The sequence below is a fragment of the Bemisia tabaci genome, chromosome 9 (assembly GCF_918797505.1).
Source record: "Bemisia tabaci chromosome 9, PGI_BMITA_v3".
In the NCBI taxonomy this organism is placed as follows: Eukaryota; Metazoa; Arthropoda; class Insecta; order Hemiptera; family Aleyrodidae; genus Bemisia; species Bemisia tabaci.
Window position 1 is genome coordinate 34371577 of NC_092801.1, and position 26147 is coordinate 34397723.

At 38.5% G+C, this 26147-nt stretch overlaps 1 protein-coding gene across 3 annotated transcripts in view; it reads right to left on the bottom strand.

Moving 5' to 3' along the window:
* Positions 1–15565, bottom strand: part of LOC109030397 (alkaline phosphatase) — a 324326-nt gene extending 308761 nt beyond the window's left edge. For 2 of the 3 annotated variants that reach the window (XM_072304353.1, XM_072304352.1), the window contains exon 1: positions 15188–15565. The gene's annotated coding sequence lies outside the window, so the exon portion shown is untranslated. Of the gene's footprint in view, positions 1–10300; positions 10731–15187 lie in introns of all 3 variants that reach the window. The other variant, XM_072304351.1, reaches the window with a different exon arrangement.
* Positions 15566–26147: the final 10582 nt, after the last annotated feature.

Sequence of the window (26147 nt, forward strand, 5' to 3'; positions counted from 1 at the left end):
TTGTTGGGCAAGTGTGTTTTTAGTTCTTTTAAATGGATCTCATCGACTCTTTGCAATTTGCTAACTACTGACTCTGATTGAGTGACTGTTCTTTCTACAATGCCCGTGAAGATTGCGTTTCCTCGGAAACATCACCTTAATCTTCAAAGACAGCTTTTGAAGAGAAGACCCTAATCGGATGCGTTTATGTTCCACAATCCATGCGTATCCGTCAAAATTGCTTTCCCTCGGAGGTTTCCACCTGGATGGTCAAATGCTCTCTCTAGAGCAGGAGCAATGTCCGTTTCATATATTTCTGCTGAGGCACCATTTTTTGTCTAATGTGGAAAGACCAACTCCATCGCGTAATTCAGAGATGAGATTCGGTTTGAGCCCGTAATAATATATCAACTAGAGAATTTAGGTAATTTTTGAACCCAATGATTTAGTTTTCTTGATCACCCTAAAATATAATTTCAGATTTTTGTATCAACCGCTGTGGATCACATTTCTCTGAGAATAATTTGATTGGAATAACCTATGGAGCCCTCAATTCTATTCGTATTGAATTTGATTCGAGTTATTTTTCCGCTTAATTTACTCCACAGCGCTCTAATACAGGGGCACACCCAATGAAAACTACAACAGATTTACTTTCTCAAAGAAAAGTTTGAGGGACTGCATAACATCCACCCTATCTGGCAGAAATTGCGAGAAACACTGCTTTGAAACTATCTAAGTCTTTTGTAAGAACGACTTGGAGCAGTTTGCAGTCTTGTTTATTGATTTAAGTTCAGTTTTCTTACATCTCTCTCTAGAACCAAACCTGACTGCCGGCAGCCAAGAATAGATGGCCGTTGATAAATGGCCGCAATAAATGCGCGGTATGCTTCAGAAATGATGCGGCTAGGACTTTATTTATTTTAAACACTTTTTCTATATATTTAATGTGATTTTATTCGTGAAAAGCAAAAGATAGTACTGTAGCCTTGACACCTTAGTATGCGTCTTCAGCATGAATTAAAATAAACACATATTAAGGTATCAAGGCTACAGCACTATCTTTTGCCTCCATATACTATAGATGCCTATACTTACAACCAGTATGTGTAAATATTCCTGGAAAGTCATATTAATTCATTTCTTTGCATCCTCTAACACGAGAGTATTAATTTATCCCATCACAAGTACAACGAGCCTTCCGTGGTGAAACCATAGAAATGCGTATCATCGTTCAGGGCATTGCAGACTTCCTGCCATACTTTATTTTCTACGTGGAAAACTACCAAACGATATTTCTTGAAAACTTCGGTGATATTTCTCGTATAAGTGAAGAACACTCTGTGAAAATGATAAGCCATAATGTTGGTTTGGTGTCCTTTATGAAAATAAAGTAGGAGCGGAGATTCTGAAACATCCCAACCGAGACATGAATTTTTGCAGTTTCATCGTCGCATGTTCAGGTGAGAAACATATGGGAAGACATTGATCGGCTCCAGCATGACGATTCCTTAATTTGCTACCAAGTAATATTTTTACTTGAATCAAGAATGTGTAATGCAGCCACGATTCCAGCAAGTTGTGAACACCGCTATTACTTCATATAATTCCTTTGAATATATCGATTCTAGATGAGACAGGCTGCCTCGTCTAGAATCGATTGTTACACACACATGGAAATGGAGAAAAAAAAGTGTGGCCATCTTGCAAGAATTGCATCTGGTTTAATGCCTAACGTGTCGAAACCGAACATTTTTGTTGTAGTTAAAAATGGGCATGTAATCGGCCCAAAACAGCCTGTCTGTGTTCCTTTCTTAATTTTAGACTTTGAAAACTTACTCCTTACAGTGTATTTCTGTTGAATGATTTAGTCGAATCGGGTTTTAAATCTCGTTTAGTGTATCAAATTGGCTATATATTTTGTGTGAAATAAAGCCACTTTCACTTGTGCAGCCAAGTAGTGGATTTTTGGAGAAAATTTTAATTAAAATGGCAACATGCCGGACGCCAGGTTACTCAGTGTCGATCGTTTTTATCTCCCGCGCGTAATTCGATTATAGTCACCGTTATCGGACAAAGAGGGGAGGGGCACACGGCACACAATCCTACGCTGCTAAGGAAGAACATTTCATAGAACTTCAAATTTTCACAAATTTATGCTTATTCAAGCTGAATTTTCTCAAAGATGTATGCCTATTTTCCTCTCATATTTTCGTGTATTATTTTTATTGACAATCTAATCTTACGCGGCTGAAATTTTTGAAAAAAAAAGAAGAAAATTTTCATAATTGGCTTCATTTTGAAATCAATTTCTGCAAAAATTCGGCAACGTCCGATTTTCCACCGGCGGTTTTTCCACAGCGCGGAATTTCCCCGCGTGTTTTACACGTGGGAGTCGAGGGTCGTCCGCAACCATAATAACGCGACCCCAAAGACTGTAAATTAAATATCTGGAACGAGAGGAGAAATTTTTATTTTGTTTCATTTTTAAGCCGGGCGTGCCTCTGCCGACCGAGAGGGATATCCTTTTTTATCGCGTCGGTCGATCGTCAAAATTTCCGCCTGAACCACCTTTCGCGGAGGAGCGTGGAATATTTTTAAACCGCCCGCGATAAATAGTCTAATTTAATCCGGAATTAATTTTTCTATCGGTTATTTCCTGGTTTTAATGAGAGTTTCTCTTCACGCACATTTGGCCGTTTCCCTCACGAAAAATCGCAACTCTATTCCGATGTTGCCCAATTTCCCCTCGCTAATTGCATATTAACCGAGAGAATCTTGTGCATTCCCAACTGAAAATTTCACTGATTTTTCCTCGAATCTAATGCAATAATTAGAAAATTTATGGATAAAATTTGTACAGGTACATCGGTGTTGAAAAGTCAATCGCTTGCCTGTATTCTGCTGTGCTCAGGAAGAACGCCGTATGAACATTCGAGAGTTGCCAAATTTACTTCGATAAAACGCTTGTTTTTGAGGAAAGCTATAAGTGAATCAGTGAGAACGAAAACACACCAACTCGAAAAAATGAAAACAATCAAGACACACAGTAAACTGCACATTCGGTGAAGAAGTTAGCGTACGAAATAGATTTTTGGTGTCTAAAAGCGAGTATTTAAGGAAACTTTAAATGTTCAAGTTGGTACAGATACGGTATCTTCAATGACCTTTATGAAAATTGTCTGTCCTTTGTGAAAAGAGAGCATTTTCGAGGTACCGAGTTGGTGTGTTTCCGTTCTCACTGATTCAAGCATTTTTCCTTTAAATTTTCTGAATTTTTAGGTGAAATTGGAAACAAAATCATCTGAAAAATTGGGAGGAAAATATACATAACTTTACCAGAAAATTTGCGTTTTATGAAAGGAAATCTGGCAACGCCTGAAGGTTCATACAGTTGTTCTTCTTTATCACGGCAATATTAGGCAACCTTGGAAAAGAGTTACGTTTCTTTGTCCGGGGGATGACGATTTCAGTAACATCATCGAAAGTTACCATGGTCGCACATAATCATGGGCCTCTTCGACGATCGTTTTTTCGACGCCCAAGAGAAGTTCGTCGAAAATGGAATGAATCAATACATTCTGTTTCAGAACAGAACTATCAAGCTTGAGAGAGGTTTTCTTTGGAATCAAAATATGATTTTCCTCCATCGAGAAAGCTTTTCCATGTAAGTGACCTAGTCGGCGCCGCGGCCTCTGATAGTCAAAACCATACTCTGAATACTTTTTCTTGAGGTGTTATTTTGACTTAAAACGTCGTCTCTTGTCGAAAAAATTTGGTTCTTTTGAGTTACAGAAACATTGTTCTGTTATTGTTTTTTCCTTCTAAATTCAGCAGTAACGAAACAACTATTTTTTAACTCAAAAAGACTGATGTTCATTCGGTTGAATTCACACGAATTTAACAAAAAAGAAACAAAGTTTTTCCACCAATAGGATTGCTTCATTCTCAGTTCGTCTTCTTTGTCTATATTTTTGTCTATCATTTCAAATTATCAGCTCTTTGGCAACGCTACTGTTAAAGAAGAAAAACGCTATGTGAGCCTTTAGACGTTACCTTTCCTCCATTTAACTATGAATTTCAATGAATATTTGTGGGTATTTTTCTTCAAATTTTTCAAAATTTTTTATTTGTAAGCAGATCTAAATCACCTGTGAATTAGGGGTCCCAATAGGCAATGTGTCTACAAGTCCGGAATTTCCGGAAATAGTACCGATTTTTAAGGGGGGTCCGGAAGTACTGAAAAAGTGCGGAAATTCCGCTACAGGTCCGGAATTTTTTTCATTTTGTGGTCATTTTTGTCTCAATCTGAGCGAGAATTTCAAGTTTTTGAAATTTTTCGAACTTCATATAATGGTGGCACTGAAAAAATATTGAATTTTTCTATTGGGGAGGTACTGAATTTTTTGGGAACGTACTGAAAAAGTACTGTAAAAGTACTGATTTTTGGCCCGCTTGTTTTAGTAGACGCTCTGATTTTCAACTGATAGTTTCACTGATTTTTACTCTGATTTCACGCTTAAATCAACTCATGGTCGAAAATTGCGCAGCTTCATTCTTGTCAAAAATTGATTTTGGCTGAGTCGGTTTGGCACCCTTAGGATAGAGTTACGTTTCTTAGTCCGGAAAACTACGAATTGACGCTTTCGGTGCCAAAAATGCGTTTTTTGGTACTGATTTTTGGCCCGCCTGTTTTAGTAGACATCCTGATGGAATGAAATATGGCATCCTTAGGATGTCCTAGAGTCCCTTTATACTGAGTCAAGACAACACCCCTCATGGAGTCACAAACGGGAATAAAGATTACACAAATTGAACGTTTTTCGTAATCTTTGATCGGCTCATTCTTAAATTCCTTTCTCCGTTCCTTCTCTCATTCCGTTTGTTCCTTGTCGAACCCGAAAATCCTCGGTCCATTCCAGATTATAATCTTTGCAATTGGTGAAAATGTAATCTTTATTCCCGTTTGTGACACTGTGAAGGCCTAAAATCCGGTTGACCAATCAGAAATGGATTCGCACTGTCTTGACTCTTAGTATAAAGGGACTCTAGGATGTCCATACGGCGTTTTTCCTCAGGAAGGCAGAACGTACCTCGCACCTGGCGCTGGCGGATCTCATCCCTCTTCTACCCCTCCCCCTCGTCTCCCGCCCATTCACCCCCCACTTGACCCCCGCGGAGTGACCGGCGGTGGCGGCGGGCGCTCCCTCTGACACCCAGCAATCTCTGAGTCATGTTCCAGTTCCTGAGCCCGCTCTCCTCGGCGCCCGTAACTCACCGGCTGACAATCCCGCCGACCCCGAAGATCCTTCATCCACCCCTGACCCGCCCTCCAACCCCCCACCCACACCCCCCAAGCCCCCACCCCCGTCCCGGAACGCGACCCCTCTGTCACTTTCCCTCGGAAATTTCACCCGGAAGTTCCCTCTCTGAAGATTTCCGTTGATCGGGGGGGGGGGGGGGGGGGAGCACAGGTACACTCGTCGCCGGATGAATTTGGGGTGGATGCTGCATTACAATTCGTCCTTTTCTACGTAAAAGAACGTAACATTTCACTGTTACCAAATTTCATTTTTATGAGGAGAATCTTGGGCATTTTCAGGGTGTCTACAAGTCCGGAAATAGTACTGATTTCTTAGGGGGGCTCGGAAGTACTGAAAAAGTGCGGAAATTCTGCAAAAGGTCTGGAATTTTTTTCATTATTTGGCAATTTTTGTCTCGATTTGAGCGAGAAATTCAAATTTGTGAAATTTTTCGTATTGGAGGTACTGTAAAAGCACTGAAGTATTGATTTTTGGCTCGCGTGTTTTCGTAGACACCCTGATTTTCAACTGATAGTTTCACTGATTTTTCCTCTGATTTCACGCTTAAATAATCAACGTTTGGACGAAAATTCCGCAGCTTCGTTCTTGTAAAAAATTGATTTTGGCTGAGTCGGTTTGGCACCCTTAGGATAGAGTTACGTTTCTTAGTTCCCGGCATCCACCCCTGACCCGCCCTCCAACCCCCCACCCACACCCCCCAAGCCCCCACCCCCGTCCCGGAACGCGACCCCTCTGTCACTTTCCCTCGGAAATTTCACCCGGAAGTTCCCTCTCTGAAGATTTCCGTTGATCGGGGGGGGGGGGGGGGGAGCACAGGTACACTCGTCGCCGGATGAATTTGGGGTGGATGCTGCATTACAATTCGTCCTTTTCTACGTAAAAGAACGTAACATTTCACTGTTACCAAATTTCATTTTTATGAGGAGAATCTTGGGCATTTTCAGGGTGTCTACAAGTCCGGAAATAGTACTGATTTCTTAGGGGGCTCGGAAGTACTGAAAAAGTGCGGAAATTCTGCAAAAGGTCTGGAATTTTTTTCATTATTTGGCAATTTTTGTCTCGATTTGAGCGAGAAATTCAAATTTGTGAAATTTTTCGTATTGGAGGTACTGTAAAAGCACTGAAGTTTTCAATTGAGGAGGTACTGAATTTTTGGAAATGTACTGAATAAGTGCTGTAAAAGTATTGATTTTTGGCTCGCGTGTTTTCGTAGACACCCTGATTTTCAACTGATAGTTTCACTGATTTTTCCTCTGATTTCACGCTTAAATAATCAACGTTTGGACGAAAATTCCGCAGCTTCGTTCTTGTAAAAAATTGATTTTGGCTTAGTCGATTTGGCAACTTTAGGATAGTGTTACATTTCTTAGTCCGGGAAACTACGAATTGACGCTTTCGGTGCCGAAAAGGCGTTTCTTGGTGGAGGTGTTTCAGAATTTCCAATAATAATACATATTTTAGAAAGGAAACTATCGGGTAAATTTTCTGAAATCTTTAGTTTTAAGCAATTTAAAATTCATAAAGAAAATTCAGTAAAAGTTGTAACAAATTTTATGCGTTTACTTTAATTTTTAAGGGATGAGACGTCAGCAAAGATTCTAAGACACCGCATCCGAGAAATGTCATTTTTGCCCCCAGCGCGGTTCAATTTCTCTCGGAAAATAAAACTTGGAATTTTATCATAAATATTTCATAAAAGTAAGGAAAATATGAAAGATATTGAAAAAATCCTTAAAAAAGAAGGTGGTAAAACAATGCTGGATCCACAATATTTTGGGCGGAAAATGAAGGTAAAAACCGCTTACCTCCTATGGACGGCATAACTATCACACCACTTATTTTGTTCGTGGTGTTTAACAATCTACGCTTTCAATTTATCTTTTAATTAATCTTGCAAGGAGAACGAATCAATATAATTCCTCATAGTTTCACAGAGTTTGCCTTGCAGCGCGAAGACAAATCTCGTAAATTTTCAGTTAAAGACGGTAGCGGTTTTCATGTAACAGTTAATGAATTCTGACAGGAAGTCTGCAACGTCGCAAACCGAAATACCTGGTCCGGTAGTTTCACCGTCGATATTCAATTTTGCGTTTAATTTAGTGAGACCTGAGTGTAAAGCACCAAAAAGGTGCCCCAAACTGCATGTAATAAGGTGGTTCAATAGCGGTGGGTGCACACTATTTTTTGCAGAAAAAAAGGGCCAAACAATTTCATTAATCTCAATTACAGTAAAAAATTTGAGCTCGAGTTATTTGGAATATTTGGGATTTGTTCATCGTGCGTACATGACCGCAACAGATGAAACTTTTCGTGTTTGATGGATGTAAAAAATCGAATGCGCTAGGTGTGAACTCGCAATGCTTCGCTGTATACTGCCAACGTCGCTTGGATTAGGGAGTTAAGTTCAAAAACGAGGTCGGATTGCGTTTTTTCTGTCCTTGACTGTGTCGCCCACTCAGCCTTTAAATCACCACTTCACGTAAACAAACGGAGCCAACACATCATGGAAACAGAGGAAGGGAAAGGATGCGCGTTAACGACGCGACGGCGCAGAGATACAACTATTCGTGCTTGATGGATGCCCGTGTTGCGTCCGCAAAATTGAAGGCGCTTTAACGTGATGCGCGAACTCGCAATGCTTCGCCCAATGCTGTCAATGAGGTTTTCCTTAGATTCAGGTGAAAAGTTGATAAACGGGTCCAGATTATTTTCCAGTTAGCGTGGGATTAACCAATAGGGGCTATTTAACGCTTGTAAAAAAAAATAAAAAAGTTTTAACTTATGTTTGAAAAAAAAAAAAAAAAAAAAATTTCTGATTACTACTACTTCCACGATTATCGCACTTACGGAGATGTAATTCGAAATTAGACTGGATTTTGCTATTTATGACAGCAAAATCTGAATCAGTTTAGGAACATCGTATGCACCATTAGCTTCCCCATGCACATGAATGTTTTACGGATGGGCTAGATAGTGAAGTTCCTTATTGCAAAATATAGTCCAATACTGCCGTGATAGCGAAGAGAGCCGTAAGTGCTAAATTCTCGAAATCGAGTTTTCTTCAAAATTCGTCTAAACTCTTTTAGATGAAACTAGGGGCTTTTATGGGGCTGCCTAGCAGCCCCTTATTTTTCATGTACACCTTTCCCTTTCGCATGTCCTTTTTTAAGCCGTTTTGGCAGCAGTTATTAAAATGACCATTGGACATTTCACCCCGAAAATGGCGAGCATCACAATGATGACTCATTATATTCATTGAACCGACTGATAATTGGGTAACAAAATTTTCATCAAAGTTCTGATCATCAATTTTATACTTCCGAAATGAAGAAATGAAACTTTGATTTTCTTTACTAATGATAGAGTTAAGTTCTTGCTTCACCAAACAAAGATGCGAAGAATTCTGGAAAACGCGACCATGTTTTGGAGGACGACCGCTTCGGTTATTGAAAATTTCACTCATAACAACTGTTAAATTTAAAATTAAAATTAGACGTTTAAAAATTATTATTCTTTTAAAAAAATCATAACTGACGAAGTTCATTTACTAATTTTAAAAAAAATAAATCAGAAGAAAAAGTCTGAAAAGAAAATGGAAATTAGTAATAAACATATTAATACACATTGAAAAGAAAATAACTATAGCGTGAAACAATTAAACATATTAATACACATTGAAAAGGAAATAACCAACAGCGTGGAACGTTCTGATTGGAAATAATGAGAAAGAAAAATTGGAGGTTATTGACTTGATGAGGAAAAATTGGAAATAGGAAAAAGATGGAGCCAATCACGATCTGGGGTAAAATTGGAAAATAAATAACGCGGGAAAAGAAAAATGTAAGTTGATGGCAGTTGAGTGTTGGAGATAACCTCATTTAATGATGATTGTTGAATGAAAACAGCTGATAAAAAGACATCAAATAGTAAAGTAAGATGCGTAGCAACAAATCTTTTCCGAAAAACAAAAAAGAAAAAACCCCTACTTCCCCTCATCCAATTTATGAGTTTTTAGGGATTTAAAAATCGGGGACGAACCCCAGAAAATAATTTATAATTTTCCCGAAGCATTGAGTACAACACCTTTCAAATGAACCAACGCCCCTCGCAATTAGTACAGAGGTTAATTCACAACTTCATTCTATTTTTCAATTTATATATTAAGATTACCGAGACAACTAAAACAGTAAAATTCATCCTAATTTAATGAAAACGAGACGTATGAAAAAGCCGTAAGTGCACAAAAAATGACATATTTTTTTTCAAGACAGCCGTAGCTGCACGAGAGCCAATAAAAACAGTGCTTTCAAGAGGAATGCCGCCCTCATCTGCCGATTTCTAACCTGAAAATGTGTTAGTTGTGTGTCGAATACGCTACCACAAAAGCATGCAGAAGATAGCACGCACTGCTGTCTTGCCAAATACTAACATAATATTAAACTGAATTTTACATTTTCATGTACTTCAAAATGAAATCGGTCGAGTTTTAATCCACCAAATGATTTCTAAGAGTCTATCGAATGATTGGTTGCGGTTTGACAAAGAACGGGCGCTTCTTTCAATTAAATGTTCCACTTAGAAGCTTCTAGGGCCATTTTCTCAAAACTTCATTTTCGCACTTACTGCTCTCTTCGCTACCACGGTAAAATATTAATGTCGCGTTTTACCGTATTTCATATAAAAATAGGAAAATGGTAACGAACCACGCAGCTTGAATCGGATTTTTCAAGGTGCGAAATTGTTTTTTATTTCGTTGGGGGAAGTCCTGAGGATGAATAATGATGTGGGTGTTAAATGGCTAAAGTTTTAATAAATCTCTCCCGATGCTAGTCATGTCGGCGGGGGCTATCGGAAGTTATACCGAGGCGACGGGAACAGCGTGAGTGATGGTCACCCAGGTTAAACAGCCATTCACGATGACAGATTAAATCTGCAACTATTTGTCAGGGGTCCAAGACGGAACCCCCAACAATCATGCTGAGAATATTGAATCTTACCTCATGGTTTACGAAGGATCCGTGGGACGCCTTTCCCTCTGACGAGAACACTTTTGAAGTAACCTCTTCCTTAATTTTTTTTCAATAGCCACCTCCAGAGTTTTATCTCACTCCATCGATTAACTTAATTAAAACGAAAGCGAAGAAATGAACGGGCAAAGATAATGTCGAACATTGGATCACGGCGAAGGACGATTAAATTCAAAAGTTCGAAAAGTCGTAACCGATGGTAATTGGAAAGTTTTAATTTATTAAGCAGCGAGAGTTAATCCTTGTTTTTGACTCTTTGAAGACGCGGGATAAATATCCCTAATCCTTTCAGTTTTGCTTTTTCAGTTTCTTTCATCGAGAATCGGCAAGAATGTATCGCGCTAACGGTTGATCCGTTTGGTTATTGGTCAATCACCGGCAGATTGTCCTGATTTTACCGCTTTAGATAGTATAAAACATAGTATACAGGGTTATTCAAAAGTCACGCACCACTGGCCATAAGGGGGGTGGCCATTTGAAATTTTTTAGTTGCTCCCCACCCCCTTCCCCCGAGGGGATCAAAAACAGGGAAGTACCTAAAAAGTTTCCCCCTCGATATGAGAAAAAACGTCTTAAACCGCAAGTCGATATCATAATTAGAACTAAAGTTATGGCCAGTGGTGCGAGACTTTTGAATAACCCTGTATAAGTGTACTGTGTTGTTGCAGAAATCTTTTATGGTACGGAGAGAGATGGGTCGGTGAATTTAGATGCGAATATTTTCCTCCGCATCACGGAGAGGGCCAGTGTTTTATCACGTGTGCACACCTTGCCACACAATAAACAAGAATATTTCATTTCTACATGTGTTTTTAAGTGCCTTTTCATACAGATTGCTGAACAACGTAAATGTCAAGTCGAGTTTAGGCATAAAATATTGATTTTATTGATTTTTTATTTTTATTTTTTTTTTTTTTTTTATTTTTTTTTATTGATTTTTTTTGCAGCATCGGCATGCAGGCGATTTTTCGAACTAATCGTAAGAATCATCATCTTTAAAATTGGACTAAACGACATCAAAACACATCCAACACTGGAAAAAAAAGTCGCATGGATCTAGAGTCCAGACTCTTAAAAACATTTGACAAAAAAAAGTACTTTTGATTCAATCGGAGTTATGCTTGAATCAGAAGGAAATCCTCTTAAATCAAGAGGCTTTGCTCTTCGATTCAAGGAAAAATCCGATTGGGATAAGAATATTTTTTCTTGTCAATTTTATTAAGAGTCTGGACTCCAGATCCAAGCGACTTTTTTTCCAGTGAATGATCTTGACTGATCTTTTTGCTGATCATCCGCCAAAATCAGCCAAGGCGCCGCGACGGTTCTACTGTTGTAATACGACACATTATTTGAGTTAATTTGGCAACGTTGGGATGCGGTTTGGCCCTTTTACCAAGAACTTCTAATTAATAATCTCTGGCCAGCAATGACGGGTCGCGCTCGGGCGGTCGGTTTTGAAGTAGAGAATTCGGCATGAAAACTGAAGTATTCTCGAAAATCAACTATGACCACCGGCGAGCGGAATCGATGACACTTTAGTTATTTCGCCCATTCCGTCCACCGATCCTAACCGAGCACGCAACACGAAATTTCCAATTCCCACCCGCATTTTTGAGCTATTGATTAAAATATTTCGACCGCAGTTCCAGCCTAATTCCCTGCTTTTCGGTTTTGCCTTTTTCGATTTCAACATTTTCTGCATATCGTGATCAAAGAGAAAACAAGGGCCGCTATTTGAAATACGGGACGAGTGGCATCCCCTACTTATACTACCTTGGTAAGGAAAAACGCCCTATGAACCTCCATGCGTTGCCAAATTTCCTCTGATAAAATGCGAATCTATGGGGGAAATTTTAAATATTTTTCTTCTGATTTATCAGACTTTTTTGTTCGCAATTTATTCTTAAATATCTGAAAAATTTAAGGAAAAATATACAAAAATTTCGTCAAGAATACATGATTTATCTGGGGAAATTTGGCAACTCTCGAATGTTCATACGGCGTTCTTCCTTAGCACGACAGTCTACGAGTCGCCTTTGATTGGCCATTCAGCCTCGTGCTAAATTTCTGTGACCCTCATGGAAAATAACACGGGGTTCATTTTTCATCGAAATTATCTCAAGAACAATTAGAAATTGATACGTCGGAGATTCAGATGCTATCTCCAGATTTTTGTGAAGAGATTGATGGTAATACATGACACCATAAGTCATATTTGGACCGCGCTGAGCGAGCAGAAATGAACCCAGCTACATCGGTCATCGCCTTTAATTAGTTAATTCAAATTTTTACATGAAAACTGTTCTGCGGGTTTTTGCAATTTTAAGTGAATTTTCTGCATATTGCAAAAAAAAAAAAAAAAATCCTTAAAATTCTAAAGGGATCTGCGGAAACGTTCTTTCGCGAAAGGATAAATTGCCCAGTTAAATGTGGCAATAATTGATGAACTTGGTTCCTTTCTGCTAAACGCGGTCCATTTCAAGTCGAATAACCAAATTCCAGGTCAAATTGTTCGGTGTGTTTGAGAAAAAAGTGTTATGTATTACCCTCCAACCTATTTAGGTAAATTTGGAGAAACAATTTCTGAAATCTCCAACGTATTTGTTCCTTGCGTTTGAGATATAACTGATGAAAAATGAACCCCACGTTTTTCCCATAGGGGCCTCAGATAGTGGGCACCAGACGGATCAGCCAATGAGAGACGACTCGTAAAAGTAGCGGGTATGTAACTCGCCCGTAGCAAAAATTGCGGCTCTTGTTATATCTTTGATCGTGAGCTTCAAGCACCAGGAAAAATAGCGTAAGAGCTCGTTGGCGTTGCGTAATTTCTTTTAATGGTTATCGCTATTTTTAGTAAGCCTCCTCAATTTTCCACTTAATGCGGTTGAGGATATAATTAGCAATTAGGCGCACTTCTGATAGAAGTATGATGGGGAATGGTAAGTTATGAATACTCGCAGATAATTCTAAATCTCAAAATATCAATTCAGAGAAGTTTGGCATATTAGTGTGACTAATTGTTTGTTTAGACGTGTTTTGGGCTTCTTTTTTCCTCTCAATTTCTTCCTTTTGGTGACAGTGCCTCAGTTCTGATCAACGGACATCGAACAAAAGTAATGTTAATTAAGGAAATCGGGACAAAGTTATTCAATTAATAAGCAAATAAAGTTTTTAGTTAATTTAAATATTAGCGATTTTATTCCTAATTTAAGTGTGCTTTCCTTGTTTTTTAGCCTCATTTTATTCGACATTTCTAAACGAGTAATTTTCCACTATAAAGCCTGAATTTTGAGGATCAAATCCCTCATGCAGATTGCCCTTTAGTTATCGTTGATTTAAGTTATCGCTCGAAATATGCATTTTTTACTGCTTCATGAAAATCAGAAACATTCCAGTACGCAAAATGAGTTAAGACTCACTTAACTGACGTGCACAAACCACTTAAGGGCAAGCACTACCAAGTGGTAAGTAAAAGTGGATTCAGATTTTCTAGGACCAATTTTTATAAGCAATCGGTCTATATTTTCTGTAAACACGACTGCATGCTATCTCGGCTCCAATTTTACCAAAACAACTCTCCCGATTTTTCAATAATTCTCTACTGGAAGAGAATCAACTCTTATATACATAAGAAGAAGAAACAGTTTCAAGATATTTCTCAATGTTTTTCAAAGGAAGATTTCACTTAATGCTTTTTCATGTTCAACGTCGTTGTCATAAGCGTATTACTAGTATTATTGAAGTTCGCAAATTGATCCAATAATTAATGACTGTTTAAAACTTTACCAAAAGTACGCTAGTTAACGTTGAACAACAGTTCGTTGGCGAGAAACGTTGAAAATCATATTTTCCCGTCATTTTTAATTTTTTACAGATCGAATGCCATTATAATTTTTGAGCCATGCCCACAAAATGAATTTGAATATTACGATGCGACTGTAATGATCCATGTCAACTAATTGTTTTTCGTCGCGTTCATCATAATCTTAGAAGACACTGATTTCGTCACGACAATCCTAAAATTAGTGTTCTGAGTATTTCCTAATATTTTTTCATCTCAGGATTAATTTTGATTCCCAGCTTGTTGTGGAATCATGGGAGACGTGTAAATTTATTTATTTTAAATTCAGATTAATCCACGACCACGAGTGTATCAAACGCGCAAGAGTGATATTCCAGGGTGTCTAGCATCAGGAAAAACCGGATAATATCAGGAATTTTGGCCGATCAGGAAAATATCAGGAAATTCGGAGAATCGGACGTTTTATCAGGAATTTTTCTTACGCAAATCTCGTCAGCGGAGACAGTCTAACTGCTATTTGCCTACCGTGCCAGGATTCGAGAAAAATCAGGAAAATATCAGGAATTTTCGAAATGAAAAAATCTGGAATTTTTTTAAAAATATCAGGGACAATTAGGAAAATATCAGGATTTTTCAAAACTATAAAGACTAGACACTCTGTATTCGCCTTATTATTCTCGGTATCCCCTAACTTTTTTCATGGAAGTGAATATTAGTACGGATTTTTTTTATAACTAAAATTAATGCTAATTTTCAGTTTTACAGCTACACTGAAAAAAACGTTACGATCTCTGTAGACACAATTCCGTTCCAGGCTCTGAGACCGAAAGTCCCGGATGTTGGAGCTGTAGCCTCGACTGCACCGGGTTCTACGCCCGGAACTTTCGGGCTCTGAGCCCGAACGCGGTTGGTGTGTCTATACAGCCCGCAAGTACGACTTCCACGAGCGGATTTCTTTCTTTCAGTGTAGAATAATCTATATTTTATACTTTAGATATATCATTGAATACCAATCAATTTGGTAATTCAGGAAGACTCCGGGTGACGAACCTCACCTTTATATGCTCATCTCCACATATTTTTTTTCATCGTCCAGGTACAATTTTCAGCGTCTCGGCGAGGGTAATTATCCACTCTCAAAAAATACACGAATCCAAATCGAACACCAACGGAAACGCACTGATGCACACACACACGCCGCGCACCGGTTCGACCGCGGTGGCGTTTCTCCGGTTCGACGACGCGTTTCCGGTTCCGGCTCCCGAACTTCCGGCGGAAGACTCGACGTCCTCGGCGACGTAACGGCGTGAGCGCGGGCCACGTGGGCCGGGGAAGCGCGGAAAGGGTGAACTGAACCTCGCCGCGGCCGACGGTACCGCGGGCCCGCTGCGCCGTGCACCTCCTCGCCCTTTTCCACACACCGACCCTGCTACCCCCCCCCCCCCCCCCCCAATGACCCCGACCCGCCTAACTGCGGCGTTATATTCGACATGATTTCGGATGCAGCCAGGCTACCGATAATCAGACGTGGTACCTGATATTCAAACGAGCTAAAAACGGAAAAAAAAAATTCTGTCCATTCAACTACCTGAAAATGAAAATACAATTCTTACACACCAAAAAAAAAAAAAAATTACCTGCTTGTTTGAACTTCCTTTCCCACTCTCTCGCTTCAGTCTGTACCTTCTCTAATTCCCTTCTCAGTTTAGCATTCTCCGCTTTAAATTCTTCATTAACAACCACTAAGTCACTCATCATTGTGTTGATCTTACCGGCACATTTGTTGCAAAACCAGAGTAAATTTGCTTCAAATTTATTTAAAATATTCAGTTCTCGCTCAGTCATACCTGCACACTGTAAATGTTGAAAACCCCCCTGTTCACATTCAGGTCCATCACACCTAATTACCTTATCACATTCCATTATATTACCATCACATGTCACACACTTACCCACCACTGTATTCAATAGCTCCATTCTCTCTGTACTCCCCATCAGCAACATATCCTCATCAACAATATCATCATCATCAAGTTTATACTCAATCAGTGTCTTATCTAACATGTCAATTTCCACATCCAGATCCCCCATTTGTCTATTGCTGGTTTCCCCCAATACTTTCTCAACCCTACCTTCCTTTTCTAGAACCCTCTCTTGCCTAATTACCTCACTGCCCATTTTTAACGTTAGCTTCTTGACTTTTGTATTTCCTTTCAATTCTTCCCCCAATCTTTCAAAACTCTTACAGCGTTGCGGTAGATCAACCCTTAGGAGTGTCAAATCCTATCCCCGCATCGCTGTTCACACTCCCTGATCTAACCACCATATTCCGAACTTCCCTTTGATTACTACCCACATTTCTATTCTCCCCCAATCCCCTACTTCCATCTTCAAATCTTTCCCCCATTACAACTTTATATAGATTATACAATTATAACAATATTAAACTCCAAAAATACTCCTAGGCCTACTACTAATGCTAGGTTACTCACTCATACCACATTCACACAATTCTTGCAAAAGTAAGAATACATTAACTCCGAAGAACAATTTTTATAAAGTAAAGTAAACAAGCTGCTGGTTCCAACACTACTGTGTTGGAGAGCTCGCCTTCGTGAAACTATGAACATGACAAATTTTTCACACCGCAATAAATAAACTGAATCATTAATAAAACAGAAGATAAGAGTGAGATAAGACAAAATACAATAGAAAAATGGTACAACGAAATTTATTGTAAAGTTGACAGGGAAAGATGAACTAGGACAATTATTGGCAATAAATTTTATTAGTGGATGTACATGGGGCATGGTGTTTCTGATTACTATCTGACACAGTTCCTGACAGTTTTGATGCCTTATTCAGCTAGATGTTGTTTCCACAAATTTATCAAATTATAATGCACGTCCACCTGTATATATGCAAATAAAAAAATAAATAAAATAAACAACAAACTCAGTTTATTTATTTATTTATTTTTTTTATTTTTATATTTGCATATATACAGGTGAATGGTCACTGAATTCAGTGTAATAAGTTTGAGCATTATAATTTGATAAATTTGTGAAAATAACATCTAGCTGTGATCCATATTGTGTTGTTACAGAGTGTGTTGGTAGTGCTGAATGAATTTCGTATTTATGAAATAATTCATGATAAATTGTGTTTTCTTGCTTCAACACGTCATAATTGAAATCTCCTATAATTACAATTTTTGCAGCATAAGGTAAAAATTTAAGTTTGGTATTTACATCAGATTTAAAATATTTTTTTTTATAAGCAGGAGATACATATCCTGATAATATATATATTGATTCATGCTTAGCCAAAAAAAGCTGGCAAACACTGCTTTCTCGTTCTCTGTTTATGAATCTTAAAATTTTCAGATTTTTTTTACTTAAACAAATCACATTAAATTTGTTATTTTTTTTCAAAGTTGAAATTTTATTGTAATACAAGCCTGGAAATTTGAATTGTTGAGAATCTGCAACCTTTGCTTCCGATAATATTATGATGTCATGTTTTTTAAATAAAAAATCAGTCACTATACTTCTAAATTTTGGTTTGGTTAAAGTTTGTACATTGTGGTAGTAAATTGTAAATTTATTTTCCAAGTAAGAATCGAATAAAGTAAAATGTAGTTTAGCTTCATTGAATATGCCGCAATTGAATGAATATTGCCGACGATGGAGCGACTCTTCTAACAAAATGTTCACCTATGCCGTAGTATCGTTTTTGAAGCGGGAAGCTAAAAAAAAACGCAAATTTCTTACGCAGATTCTGAAGTTATGAGTGCATTTCAGAGTTTTCCGATGCGCTCATCGTGATTTTTGAGGCATTATCTATAGGAAACAACTCTTATTTTTGCTCTAGCAAAAGTTTGCAACAGGCCCATTATTAGTCAATGTAACGCATATTTGCTCTGGTTATAAAATGTAAAACTCGGCAAAAAACGTACGTCAACAAAAATTCTGTGACCAGCGCATTATCAGATCCAAAAATTTGGCAACATTGTTCTTTCCTCATTTAAACATATGTAAATGTATCGATTCCAGGAGGGGCCAGGTGCTCCGCCAAGAATCGATTATTCAACACAGGTTTAAATGGAAGGAAGGCAGTGTTGCCAAATTGCTGAATCCGCTTTTAAACTAGCCCATTAATATGAGTACATATTACCTTGTACAATCTAATTTTTCAACAAAACTCAACACGAGTCTTTCACATAACAAGTAAATTTGAATCTGTAAACTATAAACCTTCTTTTCCTGCGGACAATCATGTGTAAAATTCTATCACATTTATTCTTCGTCTTTCACAAAATTATTAAGATTTATCTGGAAAGTAAGTATAGTACTTCGTAAAAAATAGGAAGAAAATAAATGAGTTCAAAAAGCAGTACCTGGTTTGTAGAGCGTCTCTTCATTTTATCGGAAATAGAAAAATTCAGGATGTCACTGTCTCATCGGAAAAGAAGGATTTTCCATTACACTCTGTAACCGAGGAAACTGGAAGATTCTCTAATAAGATAGCATAGAGATAGCAGTCAGCTGATAATTTTATCGCAACGGAACAGCAAAAAAATAGGACTTCAGTTTTTGAAAATGTGAACGGAAAATAATACATATAAAAAATAATTTAGCATAAAGGTGAACACACACACAAACAAATTCGTGTTGGTGTGAGTCAAGTCTGCTCGGCCACCGGAAAGTGCTGCTCTCTAGTGTAGCAAACGAGGAACAATTAATCCTCAGTTGAATGAGGGAACGGAAATGTTCGACGGAGGAAAACTGTAACCCGCGAAAATTCAACTTTTAGACCTTGAAATCAATGGGATTTTGGCCGTTCCTCCGACGGCAACGAGAACCATCCATTTGTCGCCACGGACACTACCAATGCTAAAAGAAATCGATCGCAAAGAGCTCTCCCGAGTGGGCGAGCTCAAAAAATAAAGTTTTTCTAATAAAAGGCACAATTCAACACCAATTCCAAGATTAAAAAACTCTCGAAACTCTCAAAATCACGCGAAATACCACGAGACCACGCTTCTAACCTCAATAAAAAGGACCGAAGATGGGAACCGTGTTCCCTCGACGGCAAGCTGAACTGAACTGAACTGTACTGAACTTATTACAGCTGAGACAAAGCGTCAAGATTGAGGTTGCTAGATGTTCATATCGCAGACAGTGTCATGGTAATTTCAAGTGTGCGCTTTGACTCACGTGGACCATTGAGTTTTCATGAGAGGGAGGTTTGAATTCTCGCGTGCGTCAAGAAACATTACATAATATATTGGCCAGGAATTAATTTCAGTAATTTTCATTGTGTTCTACGTTAAATTTTGGTGACGAAATATGTATCAGAATGCTTATTTTTGTACCTCGTCTAGTGGTCCATTATTGATTTCGGAGCATTTTTGCAATTATCGATTTTAGAGTACTTTTGCGCTTACCTTTCTCACTCATATCTAATAGGCAGGGTTTCTTGCATCAGGATTATCCCGATTTTCCCGATTCCATCAGGATTTGAGGAAAAATCGGTCGTAAAGTCAGGATTTGAGAAAAGTTGGCCGTCCGATCGGATTTTTCTATGCTTTCGCATACGCTCATGCAGAAATTTTGAGTTTTCTCCGCAAAAAATCAGGATTTGGAAAAATTATGAAATCAGGATTTAGCAGTCAGAAATCAGGAAAAATCAGGATTTCCCAAAATGGAAAAAAAACTTGACACCCTGATAGGGACATGTAGACGGTTGTCCCCTAATTTCTTCAATGCCTCATCGATACCTCGCCCTATTTCCCGCCCCTCTGGATCCCAGAATCAACGGATCCGAGTTCTACGTGAAATTTTGGTTGCGAAACATGCAGAACAGAATACTTAATTTTGTACCTCGTCTACTGGTACATTATCGATTTTGGGGTATTTTTGCGCTTACCTCTCTCACTCATATCTGATAAGGCAATGTTGAAGGCAGAATCCTTGATTTTGTACTTCGTCTAGTGGTTCATTATTGATTTCGGAGTATTTTTGCAATTATCGATTTTGGGGCATTTTTGCGCCTACCTCTGTCACTCATATCTGATGGGGCAATGTTGGGGGTTGTCGTCCAATTTCTTGAATTCCTCATCGATACCTCCCCCCACTTCCACTCGGGCTCCCAGAATCAACAGATCCGCAAATTACGGCGCGTGTCGATGGCCGGGCTCAAGCTCCGCAACTCGATTATGAGTGAGTAAAGCAAGACAAGGGCGGTTTGCTTTATTAATTTTTTTCCTCCGTCTCCCGGCGAGGACGCGAGGAAATGCAAATTAATCTCCTTCCTGAGAGCTCCCTGTTTTTATCTGGTGAAAACGCTCTCAAATTGCGAGAGAGGAAGTTGAGCCGAGCCGCATAGACGTGCTTAAATTTTTCCCCCGGCGAAAGTTTTGAATGAAATATAATTAAGATCGTGCCGAGTCCCCGCAATCGCGGTTGCCGCTTCCGTGTTTTTGGATCAACCCTTTCGCGATGATTCGCCAAGTCTATTCCGCTTTTCGGTTGTGTTTTTATTGAAATATTACACGTTCGAATTATAAGTGTAATTTCAATGGATTACTGCATTATACACTGGAATAAAACACATCGAATCTAGAGTCCAGACTCTTAAAAGCATCGACAAGAAATAATACTCTCGATTGAATCAGATTTAAAGTTAAATCAAGAACCAAGCCTCTTAATTTGAGCGGATTTCCTTTCGATTTAAGCTTAAATCTGATTGAATCAAGAGTCCTCTTTCTTGTCAATGTTTTCAAGAGTCTGGACTCTAGATCCAATGTGTTTTTTTCCCCCAGTGTAAGTGTAATTTCAATGGATTACTTCATAATACTCTCGGCGTCCACCCTGGGAAAAATTAAACACATTGGATCTAGAGTTCAGACTCTTGAAAACATTGACAAGAAATAATACTCTTGATTCAATCAGATTTTTGGTTAACTCTAAAGAAAATCCGCTCAGATTAAGAGGCTTGGTTCTTGATTTAAGCAAAAATCCGATTGAATCAGGAGTATTTTTTCTTGTCGATGTTTTTAAGATTCTAGACTCTAGATCCAATGTTTTTTCTTCCAGTGTAAGTGTAATTTCAATGGAATACTTCATAATACTCTCGGCGCTGTGAAATATCCCAGGGCGTTTACAAGTCCCGAAACAGTACTGATTTTTCAAGGGCGGTTCGGAAGTACTGAAAAAGTGCGGAAATCCCGCAAGAAGGTCCGGATTTTTTTCATTTTTTTTGTCATTTTTGTCGCATTTTAAGCGAGAAATTCAAAGCTTCGAAATTCTTAGAATTACGTCAAATGGATGTACTGAAAAGGTACTGGATTTTTCCGTTAAAAAGGTCCTGAATTTCTTGGGAACGTACCGAGAAAGTACCGCAAAAGCACTGATGTTTGGCCAGCCTATTTTAGTAGACACCCTGGTGAAATGTCCCTTAAGTATGTAATTTTTTTTCTAGGGGTAGAGCCGCATTTAAATGTATCGATGGCTCTTGACGAGTGGTGAATTAAAGCACTACGCCTACAAAATTTCACGCGGCAAACGAGTGACTTACCGAAAAGTCCGGAACAAACTCCCATGATAGTCATCAGTGTTTCCAATCAACACGCATTGAATGGAAGAAGTACAATTGGACGTATCCTTGCTGAAAGCAACTATTTGTTACACGCAAACCCTATGCACATAGTTCCTTTTAGCATAAATACGTCCAAATGACATCTTTTGTGCAATCTAACTCATTTGATTTTTGCTTGAAATACTGTTAATAACTCGTCTAGGAGTTAAATGTCGGACTTCCGGTTGTGTGAATCGTATTCCACAGATTTTAAGGTGAAATCGTGTGACATTTGGGCAACATTTTGGAATTAGAAAGTACAAATTCTGGCTCAGTTAAGGAACATCGTGTGAACCGTCAATTTTCCAATGCACATTAGAATTGTCACGGATGAGCCAGATATTGTAGCTCCTAATTGCAGAATACGATCCATATCCTCTAGTTCAGCCCTTGTCCACAGACCCATGGGACATATTATAGTAATATGTCACAAGTCACTTAATACCCTCTCATGTTTTATTTGTTATTAGCAAACCAAAAACCACGATGCCGTGAAAGACTCCGTGAATTGCCCTTCAATTATCATGAATACACCCCCTAAAATTTTAGTCAGGATTTTACTCATTTTCTGTTCAAAAACAAGACCCGAAAGGAAGTTATGCAACGCATCTTTGCGTCACCCAAATGTCGTTCAATTTCTCTTTCGTTTTCATGTGGATCATGAAACATTCAGTTTATCTTGCGAGCATAAAGTAGACAAAGAAATGAAATCCGAAAACCATTGTGTGTGACGTTGAACTTACCTTGTTCTACCTTGTTAAAAATCTTATTTTTAACAGTTTACAAAAACATTCAAGACCTGACTCCTGCTGAAGTTCAATCGCAGCCGTTACAATGGACCTTTAATGTCAAGAAACAACGTCGTTATGAATGATTTCTTTAATTATTAAACAGTTTCAAATGCATAGTCTTACAAAAACAATCTCTCATATTTTTTGTGAAATTTCATAAAGCACTTTACCTAAAACTTCTCGATTTTATGTTTCATAACATTTTACAACACTGGCTCTGGCATACCTGTCAAAGTCACGTGAATACCTGTGAAAGCTCTGTAAATACCTGTAAATTTTACCCACAGTAATTACGGCAAGATCAGAGAGCTTTTACGAATTAACGAACGGTTCCTGGGGTTATTCACCCTTGCACTTTATTCTCTTCCTCCTCAATCGGTGCGCATTTATTTACAATAGACTTCAGGTGATAATCTAATTTTCGTCGGTACATTAACGGGAAGTGAGGGAATGTTTAGTTGTAAATTATTCTACCTTTTCCTCGCACTGCATTCAGTATATAAGACGGAGAACAAGACCTCTGCAAGAGGCAAAAAAGATCTGCAATTTGCCGAAAAAACCTGCATATTGTTGCCTTTAATCAAAACCTACCTAAATTTCTCTCTTAAATACTCGTTATAAGGAAACCGCTTCACTCTTCACTCCTAGTCAGTCTTCACCCTTTGCTTTGATTCTCATGGAGGAACAAAGTTGCTAAACTATCCTCTGTGATCGTAACTCAATGTAGCTTGCGGTTCCACGTTGACGAAGTCAGTTCAATTGATATTTTCCGTAAATTTCATAATTGAAAGAAAGGTCGATGGACTCTTGGTGTGCAGTTGACCGACGACAACTTACTACCTTTTTTTTTCAATTGGCCTTTATCCGTGATGTCTCGCAAGTTAATAAGTTGAAGAGAAATGCCAAAAAAAATGATCTTATTTATGGGAAAAGTCCAGAGGAGCATCATGCTAGATAACATTTCGATCGGACTACATTTTGCAATTTGGAACCATAAATTTTGGCTCTTCTGGAAAAACACTTCTGTGCAAAGGAAACGAATGGCACATACGTTGTTTATAAACCGGGCTAGGATTATTAGTTCCAGATTTCAAATGTAGTCCAATTGTCCTCAAATGAGTCCCCTAATGGCACATGCATTATAGCGAACCGATGGAAGTTCCGGACGGACTTAAGTCGACTACATTTTGCAATAGGAACTGCCATTTCTGTCTCAGTTTGAGAATTAGGTATGTGCCATCAGTTTCTCTACGCTTTTAGGTTTTTTTTCCGATGAGCAAGAAATTGTAGTTCCGAATCGCAATATCGTCACCTTCCAGGCAAAGTACCACAAGCGCCATGCGACGTTTAAAAATTTCCGCCGCCATTGTATTATTTTACTGAGGAATTGTTGGTTGAATCTGTTTGGAAATTTCACTAAATTTTATCGGCAGCACAAAGGAAATTCAGTGAAATTTTCGGACAGCTGCGTTCAACAATTTCTCTGTAAAAAAATAAAATGGCGGCGGAAATTTTTAAACGTCGCATGGCGCTCGTGATACTTTGCCTGGAAGGTGACGATATGTAGTCCAAACAAAGACATAAAGACGGAGGGCTAAAAGCAAAAAATGAAGCTTCTTTTCAACCACCTATACTATTATAGAGGATTGGCGGCGAAATCGGGACAAGTTTGAATTCAAATGTAGGGCGGGAACTGAATAAAATAATTGCGGAAACAAAGTATTCTAGGTTAATTTTTGCCCAAATTCACTTACCCACTCATATTTCTTTAACTTTAGGTTAGCTTTGGTCCGTCGTCGACCGATTAATTTCATTTGGGAGTGACGGTCATCTAGAACTGTAACGACCTGTTTGAACCTGCAGAACCACCATGAGCAGAAGAAAAACTAACTTTATCTGAGATTACTGCCTATTACCAAGCAAGAATAGGTGTAATATAATAGGACGCAGTCCCAACTTTCTTAATATATTCGTTTTAGGCATTTAAAATACGTTTCGAAGAAGAAATATGGAAAAATTAAGAGGACAAGTTCAAATCAAATTTCCGTTTGCCGCCATGGATTCCCGCGCTCATTTACACACTCACACAAGCACCCAGCGCCACACCAGGCTTCACTTTTTCCCCGTGCTTTTAGATACGAGCACTCCGTCTTTATGTCTTTGAGTCCAAATCATAATTTGGATTTGCCAGCCCTGTCTGGCACTAGCTCTGTCAAGCAGCACTGCGCAAATAACGAAATATGAACCATCGCAGATGTTCTGTTTTAAGATGCACTTCCTCCTTCCGCACGTCCGCGGAGAGTTTTTCGTCCACGCTTTTAGTTTTAAACGAGATGGTTTCTGTTGCATTCCGCACTAATTTAGAAGTTTCGAGCTGTATCCAAGAAGCTTCAAAGAGTGTTTGTCCTTATTTTGAGCGCAGTCTCGCTCAAAATTTATGAAGTCGCCTCTTCCTATGTCAAAGGGGTGGGTATTTAAACCGGAATGCAATTCTTTTTCGCTATTTTATTTACATTGAAATTGATTTCGATTCTATTATCTTCGACTGCCGAACAGCAGGCAGTCCGATCGCTTCGGGTCCAAAAACATTTTGTAGATGCGAATTTTTAAAATCATCGCGCGTGTTCTCGAAATTTCCTCTCATTTTCTTACAATTCTTTTATAACACCAGTTAAACGAAACGTGGGTGAAAGAAATAACGGAATTTGTATTATTGACGTTTGACTAATTTCCGATGTTCCGTATGAGTTAATTCTCGAACATCTTGTTCTGTGATTTGCTTCTCGCGAATTAAGAAAGTGAAAACTTGTGGTTTATTGCTTAATTTGTTCAAATTTAACAAATAAGCACAACAAATTAATTTAAGATGCGCCAAGACTAATTTTAGGGAATATATAATAGAACTGAGAGAAATTTTGAGATTAACCAGTCGTAAATTTTCTCTTGCCAAAAAATCACAGTCTAGAAAATATACTGAAACAAGGAAATATGATTCCAACTGTGTCTTCACTTTTGATTCCTTCGGAGGAATGAACCCTCAAAACGCTTACTCTTTCTCGCGGTTCAAACTTGGTACAACTTCGTGCGGTTTTCGACCTCAGGATCGATTTACTAAAAAACCAGTAAAAGTTGTTATTTAATTATCGAAAATGTATGTAAATATTCTAAAATTGAACTTAATGCGTTCCTATTAAAGTCGTTACATTTCAATCCGTGTCTGAAGGTCTATTCTTGAAAAAAGCGTAATCCCCCGTACATGCTCAAAAGAAGAAGAGCAAAATTAGCACATTCTGACAGCCAGTTTACACACCGCTATCGCCTCTAGCGGATATCACAAAGGGAAATACGAGAAGGATCCGCGAGAGTTAAAAGATAACTCGACTAACGAACATTAAAGCTGTTTTATATTTGAGGAAATAAAGAAGCTACTTCCTTCAAGTGGAAATATACATTAAAAGAAAGTTTTCGATAGAAAACGCTAACATACACTCCTATTCCGCTTGTATCCCTGCCACGCATTGGAATAACCGCACATCTCTGCAGGGTTTCAATGGAAGTTACGTCGTTTTTGTTGGGCATGGCA